Below are 9,234 nucleotides of genomic sequence, written 5' to 3'. Positions count from 1 at the left end.
ATGAGTTGAAAATTCACCTGAGGTAGACACACTCTTTGGAGTGAACAATCATGGTAGAAAAAAGGCTGCTTATGCACAGAGAGACAGCTCAGGGGGCAGGAGTCCATGGAGGGATGGACACAGGGAAGAGGTAACTATGGGGAGGAAGTGGAAGGGGAGCTGTTGCATTGTGGTAAATTGTGATCAATGGCATGAGACAAAGTGTATGTGAACTGCTGTATGGAAAGTGAAATTGCTCTGTAAATTTTCCCCAAATCACACACACACACACAAAAGAGAGACATTTAGACGAGGTATTAAAGATAACTTTCTGGATGGCAGACATCCCCTATTAAGTGGAATTTTCCTTATGTGGTAAACTGAGTGTTGTCTGTAAGTGGGAAGATGAAATATGTCAACATTCAAGTTTGCTTCTGGCTGTAGAGCTCTCTAATTTCTTGTGGATATGGTTTCTATTTTTGAAGCAGCAGAAAGATTTGATTTCAAAGATAGATAGGAAAATTGTTTGGACAAACTTCTGGGGCACATAATCTTAACCTGAATTCCCCAGAGTTACTGATGGACATCATAGGTCTACTATGTCCCTGAAATTGTATACAAAATTATGTCTGCAAATATATGAGGACTTTTTGGAGGGCTGGAACTGGTAGGGAAGGCCAGAAAGTAAGAGTGGAGCAGTTTGGAAGAGCTAAGGGAGATGAACTCGTCTGTCACTTTGTCATCCTGTGGTGGCTTGTGTGTTGCTGTGAGGCTGGAGGCTTTGCCACCAGTGTTACTAGTGCCAACAGGGTTAACCATGGTGGACAGGTTTCAGTGGAGCTCCCAGCCTAAGACAGACTTGGAAGAAGGCAGAGGCCATCCACTTCTCAAAGGATTGGACAGTGAAAATCTTATGAATAATGGTGAAACACTGTCTGAATTATTACTGAAAAATACCCTGAAATATTGTCTGATATAGGGCAAGAGGATGAGCCCCTCAGGTTGGAAGGCACTCAAAACAATACTAGGAAAGAGCTGCCTCCTCAGAATAGAGCTGATCATAATGATGTGGATGGAGTAAAGCTTTCAGGATCTCCTTTTGCTGATGTAGCATAGCTCAAGTTAAGAAGAACCGTCTGCAAATATCCATTAATAATCAGAACATGGAATGTGTGAAGTATGAATCTAGGAAAATTGGAAGTTGTCAAAAATGAAATGGAATGCATAAAGATTGATATCGTAGACATTATTGAGCTAAAATGGACTGCTTTTGGCCATTTTGAATCAGACAACCATATGACCTACTATGCCGGGAATGATAAAGAGGAATGGCATGGCATTCATCATCACAAAGAATGTTTCAAGATCTATCCTGAAGTACAATGCTGTCAGTGACAGGATAATATCCATATGCCTATGAGGAACACGAGTTAATGTTACTATTATTCAAATTTATGCACCAACGACCAAAGCCAAAGATTAGGAAATTGAAGCTTTTTACCAACTTCTGCAGTCTGAAATTGACCAAACATGCAATCACGATGTGTTCAATATCACTGGTGATTGTAATGCAAAAGTTGGAAACAAACAAGAATAACCAGTAGTTGGAAAATATGACGCTGGAGATGGCATGACAGAATTTTGCAAGACCAATGACTTACTGAAATACCTTTTTTCAACAACACAAACGATGGCTATACATGTGGACTTCACCAGACGTAGTGCACAGGAATCAGATTGACTACATCTGTGGCAAGAGCCGATGGAGAAACTCAATATCTTCAGCCAAAATAAGGCCAGGAGCTGATTGTGGAACAGATCAGATCATCAACTGCTCATTTGCAAGTTTAAGTTGAAATTGAGGAAAATTAAAACAACTCCACAAGAGCCAAAAATTTTATCCCACCTGGATTAAGAAACCATCTAAAGGATAGATTTGATGCATTGAACACCAGTGACCGAAAACCAGAAGAATTGTGGGATGACATTAAGAACATCATCCATGAAGAAAGCAAAAGGTCATTAAAAAGACAGGAAAGGAAGAAAAGGCCAAAGTGGATGTCAGAGGAGACTCTGAAACTTGCCCTTGAATGGAGAGTAGCTAAAGCAAATGGGAGAATTGACAGGATAAAAGAACTGAACAGACCTTTTCAAAGAGCAGCTTGAGAAGACAGTCTATTATTATAATGAAATGTGCCAAGAATTGAAATTAGAAGACCAAAAGGGAAGAACACACTCAGCATTCCTGAAGCTGAAAGAAATGGGGAAAAAATTTAAGCCTCGAATTGCAATATTGAAAGGTTCCATAGACAATATGTTGAAAGATGCAGGAAACATCAAAAGAAGATGGGTGGAATACAAGAGTCACTATACCAAAAAGAATTGGTAGATGACCATCCATTTCAGGAGGTGGCATATAATCAAGAATCAATGGTATTGAAGGAAAAAGTCAAAGCTGTGCTGAAAAAATTGGCAAAAAACAAGGCTCCAGGAATTGATGGAATATCTATTGAGATGTTTCAACAAACGGATGCCCCACTGGAGGCACTCACTTGGTTATACCAAGAGATTTGGAAGACAGCTACTTGGCCAACTGACTGGAAGAGATCCATATTTATACCCATTCCAAAGAAAGGTAATCTCACAGAATGTGGAAATTATTGAACAATATCATTGATATCACATGCAAGTAAAATCTTACTGAAGATAATTCAAAAAGGGTTGCAGCAGTATATTGACAGAGAACTTTCAGAAATGCAAACTGGATTCAGAAGGGGACATGAAGTGAGGGACATCATAGCTGATGTCAGATGGATCTTGGCTGAAAGCAAAGAATACCAGAAAGATGTTTACTTGTGTTTTATTGACTATGCAAAAGCATTTGATTGTGTGGATCATAATAAATTATGGATAACTTTGAGAAGAATGAGAATTCCAGAACCCTTAGTTGTGCTCATGAGGAACCTGTACATAGATCAGGAGGCTGTCATTCAAACACAACAAGGGGTACTGCATGGTTTAAAATCAGGGAGGGAGTGTGTCAGGGTTGTATCCTTTCACCATACTTATTCAACTTGTATGCTCAGCAAATAATCTGAGACACTGAATTGTATAAAAAAGAACATGGCATCAGGATTGGAAGAAGGCTTATTAACAATCTGTGACATACAGATGACACAACTTTGCTTGCTGAAAGTGATGATTTAGAGCACTTACTGATGAAAATTAAAGATGACAGTCTACAGTATGGATTATACCTCAACATAAAGAAAACAAAAATCCTCACAATTGAACCAATAAGCTCATCATGATAGATGGAGAGAAGATTGATGTTGTCAAAGACTTCATATTACTTGGTTCTCCAATCAACACCAATGGAAGCAGCAGTAAAGACATCAAAAGACGTATTGCATTGGGCAAATCTGCTACAAAAGACCTCTTTCAAGTGCTGAAGAGCAAAGATATCTCCTTGAAGACTACGATGTGCCTACCCCAAGCCATGTTATTTTCAATCACCTCATATACATGTGAGTTGGACAATGAATAAAGAAGATAGAAGAAGAGTTGATGCTTCTGAGTTGGGATGTTGGCAAAGAATGCTGAAAATACCATGGACTGCTAAAAGGACTAGCAAATCTGTCCTGGAAGCAGTGCAAGCAGAATGCTCCTTGGAAGTGAGAATCGCCAGACTTCATCTCACCTACTTTGGCCATATTGTCAGAAGGGACCATTCTCTGGAGAAGGATGTTGTGTTTGGTAAAGTGGATGTTCAACAAAAGAGAGGAAAGCCCTCAATGAGATGGATTGACATGATGGGTGTGGCATGGGCTCAGGTATAGTAGGGATAGTGAGGCTGGCACAGGACCGGGCAGTGTTTCGTTCTGTTGTACATAAAGTTGCTATGAGTCAGAGATGACTTGACGGCACACAACAACATATATGTAGGGGAGAACATTCATAGCTTTTATCAGTGTTGCAAAGGAGTCTATGATAATATCAATAAAATGAAAACAAAAACCATGAAAAATCTTTGCTCCAGGGGAAGAGTTTTGTCAGTGAGGACGAACTGTTCTTAGCTGTTCTTCTCAAACCTTTGCAATGCGGCGAGAAGACGAAGAAGACTGAGGAGGATAGAATAGAGCCTTCTCACTGATGGAAAGCTGAGTTACAGGGAAGGAAGGGAAGGTTGTCTCCATTCTCATTCATTCATTTGTTCCAGAAGAATTTATTGAGCACCTACTATGTGCCAGAAACAGTTCTACTCATTGAAGATCAGATATAGCAGTGAACAAAACAAACAGATTCCTGCTTTTATGGAGCCGATACTTTAGTGGGGAAAGCAGATAATAAATAAAAATAATAAATGAGTAAATTATATGGTGAAGTTGGGTAAAGGGGATTCACTGTGTGCTTATGGAACAGGGTGGGGTGCAGGCAATTTGCACTATTCAACAGAACAAATTTCAAAGAGAAGATCTTATTTTGAGCAAGAGCTTGAAGGAAGGGAAGGAGTTAGTCTTGCAGATGTCTTGTATCTGGAGAAGAGCATTCCAAGCTGAGGAAATGAACAATAAGCTCCTAAAATGGGAGGGTGCCAAGCATGTTTAATGAATAGCTGGAGCAGAGGGAACAAATGGAAGAGGTGACTGAGGGAGAGGAAGAAAATGTGTAGGGCCTGGTGACCATTATAAGAACTTTGACTTTACTAAGAATGAAACGGGCATTTACTTGAAGAGTTTTGAAGAGAAGAGGTATATTATTTCACTTACATCTTAAATGGATAAATTTGGCTGCTCTATGAGGATAGTCTACAGGGGACAAGGGTAGACCAGAACAAGTGGTCCAGGTGAGGGACAATGGTGGCCTCAACCAGCAAGGAAGCTGTTAAAATGGTGAGAGGTGGCAGAACTCTGAATGTATCTTGAAGGTGGAGACAATAGGATTTCCTTACGGATTAGATTAAGGGGTATGGTAGTTAAGGTTCTGTGTCAATGTGGCTGGGCTTGGTTTTGAGTGACTGGGCAGCTGGATGTAGTTATTCCCCATGATGAGACTGGTAATCAACTCCATGGTGGAATATACTTGAGCAGCTGAGTAGCTAGCTGCCTTAAGGATGTAGTCTGCTTCCAGTATATAAAGAGAAGTTTTGAGAAACGTCCCTGCACCTTTATGGCACGCTTGACCCTGCACATAGCTGAGTCTTCATTTAGCTGACTGCCATGTTTCCTGCGGATCTTGGGACTGTCTCTGGACTTGATTTTGTGGCCTGCTGTGTCGTTTGGTAATATTAAGACTGTGCCTTTTTACTTGTCTACCTTGGGTTTGTCAGCCTCAGCAGCCAGCAGCTGCCTGAGTGAAGAGACACCTCTTGCTCCAGAGGACTGGGAGCAAGAGGCAGAGCTGAAGCCCAAGGTCGAGGGGCTTTCACTCAGCATCCTAGAGTAGGCACTTTGAACTCGGACTTCTAGCTCCCAAACTGTAAGAGAATAAGTCCCTGTTGTTAAAGCCACCCATTTGTGGTATTTTCTGTCAGAGTGGCAGTAAAGAACCCAAATGGGATATATATCAATGCTCACCAGCTTCTCTTTTATATTCCTCCTCACATTGGGTCCTTGAGTAGACATTTTCAGAGCTTCCTCTCTTTCTCAGCTTAGCCTGTGGTCTGGATCTGTGCTGCCTAGCATCGTAGCCACTAGACCCTCCAGCCACTCCTCAGAAGTAAGGTTGGGCAATCTACTTCTGTAGTGATACCACCCCAGAAACCAAAGGAGGGGTCGCTATGAGTTGGGGCTGACTCAACCACACATAACAACAACAACAGCGACATGTGACTGTTGAGCACTTGGAAAGTGGCTAATCTGGATTGAGATGAACTGTAGTGTAAAATACATACCAAACTTTGAAGACTTAGAAGAATGTGACATATTTCACTGGTAATTTTAACAATGTGGATTACAAATTGAAATGCTAATGTTAAATAAAATACAGGCAGTCACCAGATTATGAACAAGTTCCATTCCTAAATCTGTCTGTAAGCTGAGTTTGTACAAAAAGCAGAGAAGTTAGGTATAGTTCTTATCTAACATCAGTTATTCAAAGTTTTGTCTTCTTGTTCTGCTTTTTAGGTACCAACAAGTGAGTCCTGACATAGTGACCCTGAGTACAACAGATCAAAAACCTTGCCCAGTCCTGTGCCGTACTCACAATCATTGCTATGCTTGAGCCCACTGTTGCAGCTACTATGTCAATCCATCAAGTTGAATTTTGTCACAGAAAAGATGATAAACCCGTACAGAAACTTGCCCTTGGCCATCAGCTCCATACCCATTGTCACTCTAGTATATGTGCTCGCCATCCTGGCCTACGTCACTACCTTGTTCATGGAGCAGATACTGGTGTTTGAGGCCATGGTGTTGGACTTTGAGAACTGCCACCTGGGAGTCTTGTCCTGGATCATCCTTGCCTTTGAGGGCCTGTCATGCTTTGACTCTATCAACGGGTAGCTCTTCACATCCCCAAAGCTCTTCTTCATGGGGTCCTGGGAGGGCCATCTGCCCTCCATCCTCTCCATGATCCCCCCATGGTTCCTAACCCCTATGCCACCACTCTTGTTCATGTGCACAGTGACCCTGATCTATGCCTTCTCCTATGACAATTCTCCATCATAGACTTCTTCAGATTCTTTAGCTGGCTATGTGTGGCCCTGCCCAACATTGGGATGATGTAGCTGTGCTATGAGAAGCTGGAGCTGGAGCAGCCCATTAAGGTGAACTACCCCTGCCCATGTTCTTCATCTTGGCTTGCCTCTTCTTCATTGCTGTGTCTCCTTCTGGAAAACCCCTGTGGAGGGTGGCATCTGCTTCACCATCATCATCTTCAGAAGCCTCCCCATCTGCTTCTTCAGGGTCTGGTGGAGAAATAAGCCCAAGTGGCTCCTCCAGGGCATCTTCTCCATCATCATCTTTTGCCAGAAGCTCATGGAAGTGGTCCTCCAGGAGACATAGCCACAAGGCCTAAGACGCTGCAGGAGAGAAAAGGCACAGATGTCATTTTAAACACCTGCCCCTTGAAAAACATTGCCCAGTGTCCAATGTGCCACCAACACCCAGAGCCCCAGTTGTCTCCCTGCTTTGAGCCAGCAGCTGCTGCCGCTGTCAAGAACTGGCTCGAAGTTGGTCCTGGATGACAAGACATTGAAGCCTGTTGGAACAGACTGTTGAATAATAGACCAGGGCTGTGACCATCAGTCAAAAACCAAAAACCAAACTCACTGCCATGGAGTCAGATCCAATTCATAGTGACCCCTCCTTGGGTTTCTGAGGTGATGTCACTATGGAAGTAGATTGCCCAATCTTTCTTCCAAGAAGTGGCTGGTGGATTTGAACCACTAGCCTTCTGGTTAGCAGTCGAATGCCTTAGGCACCACGCCTCCAGTGCTCCTAACCATCAGTCAAGGAGATGCTATTTTAACTATGTTGAGTCTTGCTTCCTACCCACCTTCATTTAGTTATATTATTTCTTAACTTAAATTTTGGGTCAAATAGGAAAACAAACAAACAAACAAAAGCATGATATCCTCCATGTTTTCTTTATGTTAAGGTACAATCCATACTGACAGCTGTAGTCTTTGATCTTCATCAGTAAGTGTTTCAACTCCTCTTTACTGTCAGTAAGCAAGGTTGTGCCATCTGCATACTGCAGGTTGTTAGTGAGTCTTCCTTCAATCTTCATGCTGCGTTCTTCTTATATAATACAGCTTCTTAGATTATTTGCTCAGCATACAGGCTGAATAAATACAGTGAAAGGATACAACACTGATATAAACCTTTCCTGATTTTGGTTTTTTATTTACTTATTTTATTGTGCTTTGGGTGCAAATTTACAGAGCAGAATTTGTTTTGTATTCAGCAGTTCGTGTACACTGAGTTTCACTTCCCATTTACCATCCCCAACCCTAACCCACTCTCCTCCTCCCCCTTCCCAGTGACCCCTCCATCCCTGTGCCCTTCTTAGTTATGTACTCCATCTGTCCAGATTTCTCTCCATTTGAATGCTGCCCCTCTGGTGTCCCATAGCCGAGTGCTCCAAGGGGTGTATCTCAGTAGAGTAGGTGGGTACATCGCCTTGGGTTGGGTGTTCTTCATGTAAGTCTTATTACTGTTGGACTGAGACCCAGCCCTTGGGAGTGAGTTGTATTCCCTGAAGTGTATCCCAGGTCCATAGTCTTGGGGATCCCACCAGACTCTATCCAACCAGTAATTCTGGTCATTATTGTGTCTTTGAATTTTGTTCCATGTTTTTCCTCCCACTCTATCCAGGATCTCCAGTTTTGATCTCTTTTCCTGAGTGGTTGGCATTGGTAGCTGGACACCATCTAGTTCTTCTGGTCTGGAGGTCCATCATATCCTAGGGCTCATTGTTTCCAAATGCCCTTGGTTTTCTTCACTCTTTTTCACTTCAGATGAGAAGCTGCATCTTAGATGGCCACTCAAAACTTTTTAAGACCACAGTCACTACTCACCAAAGTAGGTTGTGGAACAAGACTTTATATACTTTGTTGTGCCAATTGAGCCTGGTGTCACCCAATACTTTGGTCCTTAGTTGGCAGATCTGGTGGTTCTCTCTCCCAAGGTGTTTGGCTGTTTCTGAGGGATTACTTCAAGTCTGTCTTCTGCTGCTTCTGTAATGGTGGTAGTTATTTTGTATCACTAGTATCTGTGCAAGATTATCCTCAGCTGACTCTATCGTTGGTCTAGAGTATATTCCTGTTCACCGACCCCCATCTGATCTCAGTTGTCTGTGCATTTACCTGTAGCCTGGTGTTTGGTGTTAGTGATAATGCAGTATTGTGCATATTCTGTTATAAGCCTGTGTCGTCTACATCTTATGCACACAATTCAATGTCCTCCCTTTCCCCAAGGTTATCATGCTTGTCACAGACTCTTTCCATATCATCCCTCTCCTTAACCAACTCAGCGTGTGGCCCCCAACTAGTCTGAAATTTTCCCTTCCCCTTTCCTTCTATCCCTGGTAACCTACAATGTGACTTCCCTTCCCTAAGCAAACCCTTCCATGACATTTTGTAGTAATGGGCTCATACAGTATTTGTCCTTCTGCGATTGACGTATTTCACTCAGTATAATGTTCTCTAGGTTCATCCACGGGAGTTTTGGTAGCATAGTGGCTAAGGCATTTGACTGCTAACCAGAAGGCTGGCGCTTCAAACCTACCAGCCACTCCTCAGAAGGAAGATGG

At 42.4% G+C, this 9,234-nt stretch overlaps 1 pseudogene; it reads left to right on the top strand.

Annotated features, from left to right (window-relative positions):
- Positions 1 to 5,847: 5,847 nt before the first annotated feature.
- LOC103199102 lies at positions 5,848 to 6,983 on the top strand (annotated as a pseudogene).
- The last annotated feature ends 2,251 nt before the right edge of the window (positions 6,984 to 9,234 follow it).

This window comes from Orycteropus afer, unplaced genomic scaffold, assembly GCF_000298275.1.
Source record: "Orycteropus afer afer isolate SDZICR_OR568_19922 unplaced genomic scaffold, OryAfe1.0 scaffold00104, whole genome shotgun sequence".
NCBI classification, from domain to species: domain Eukaryota; kingdom Metazoa; phylum Chordata; class Mammalia; order Tubulidentata; family Orycteropodidae; genus Orycteropus; species Orycteropus afer.
This window is presented reverse-complemented; position numbering and strand designations above follow the sequence as displayed.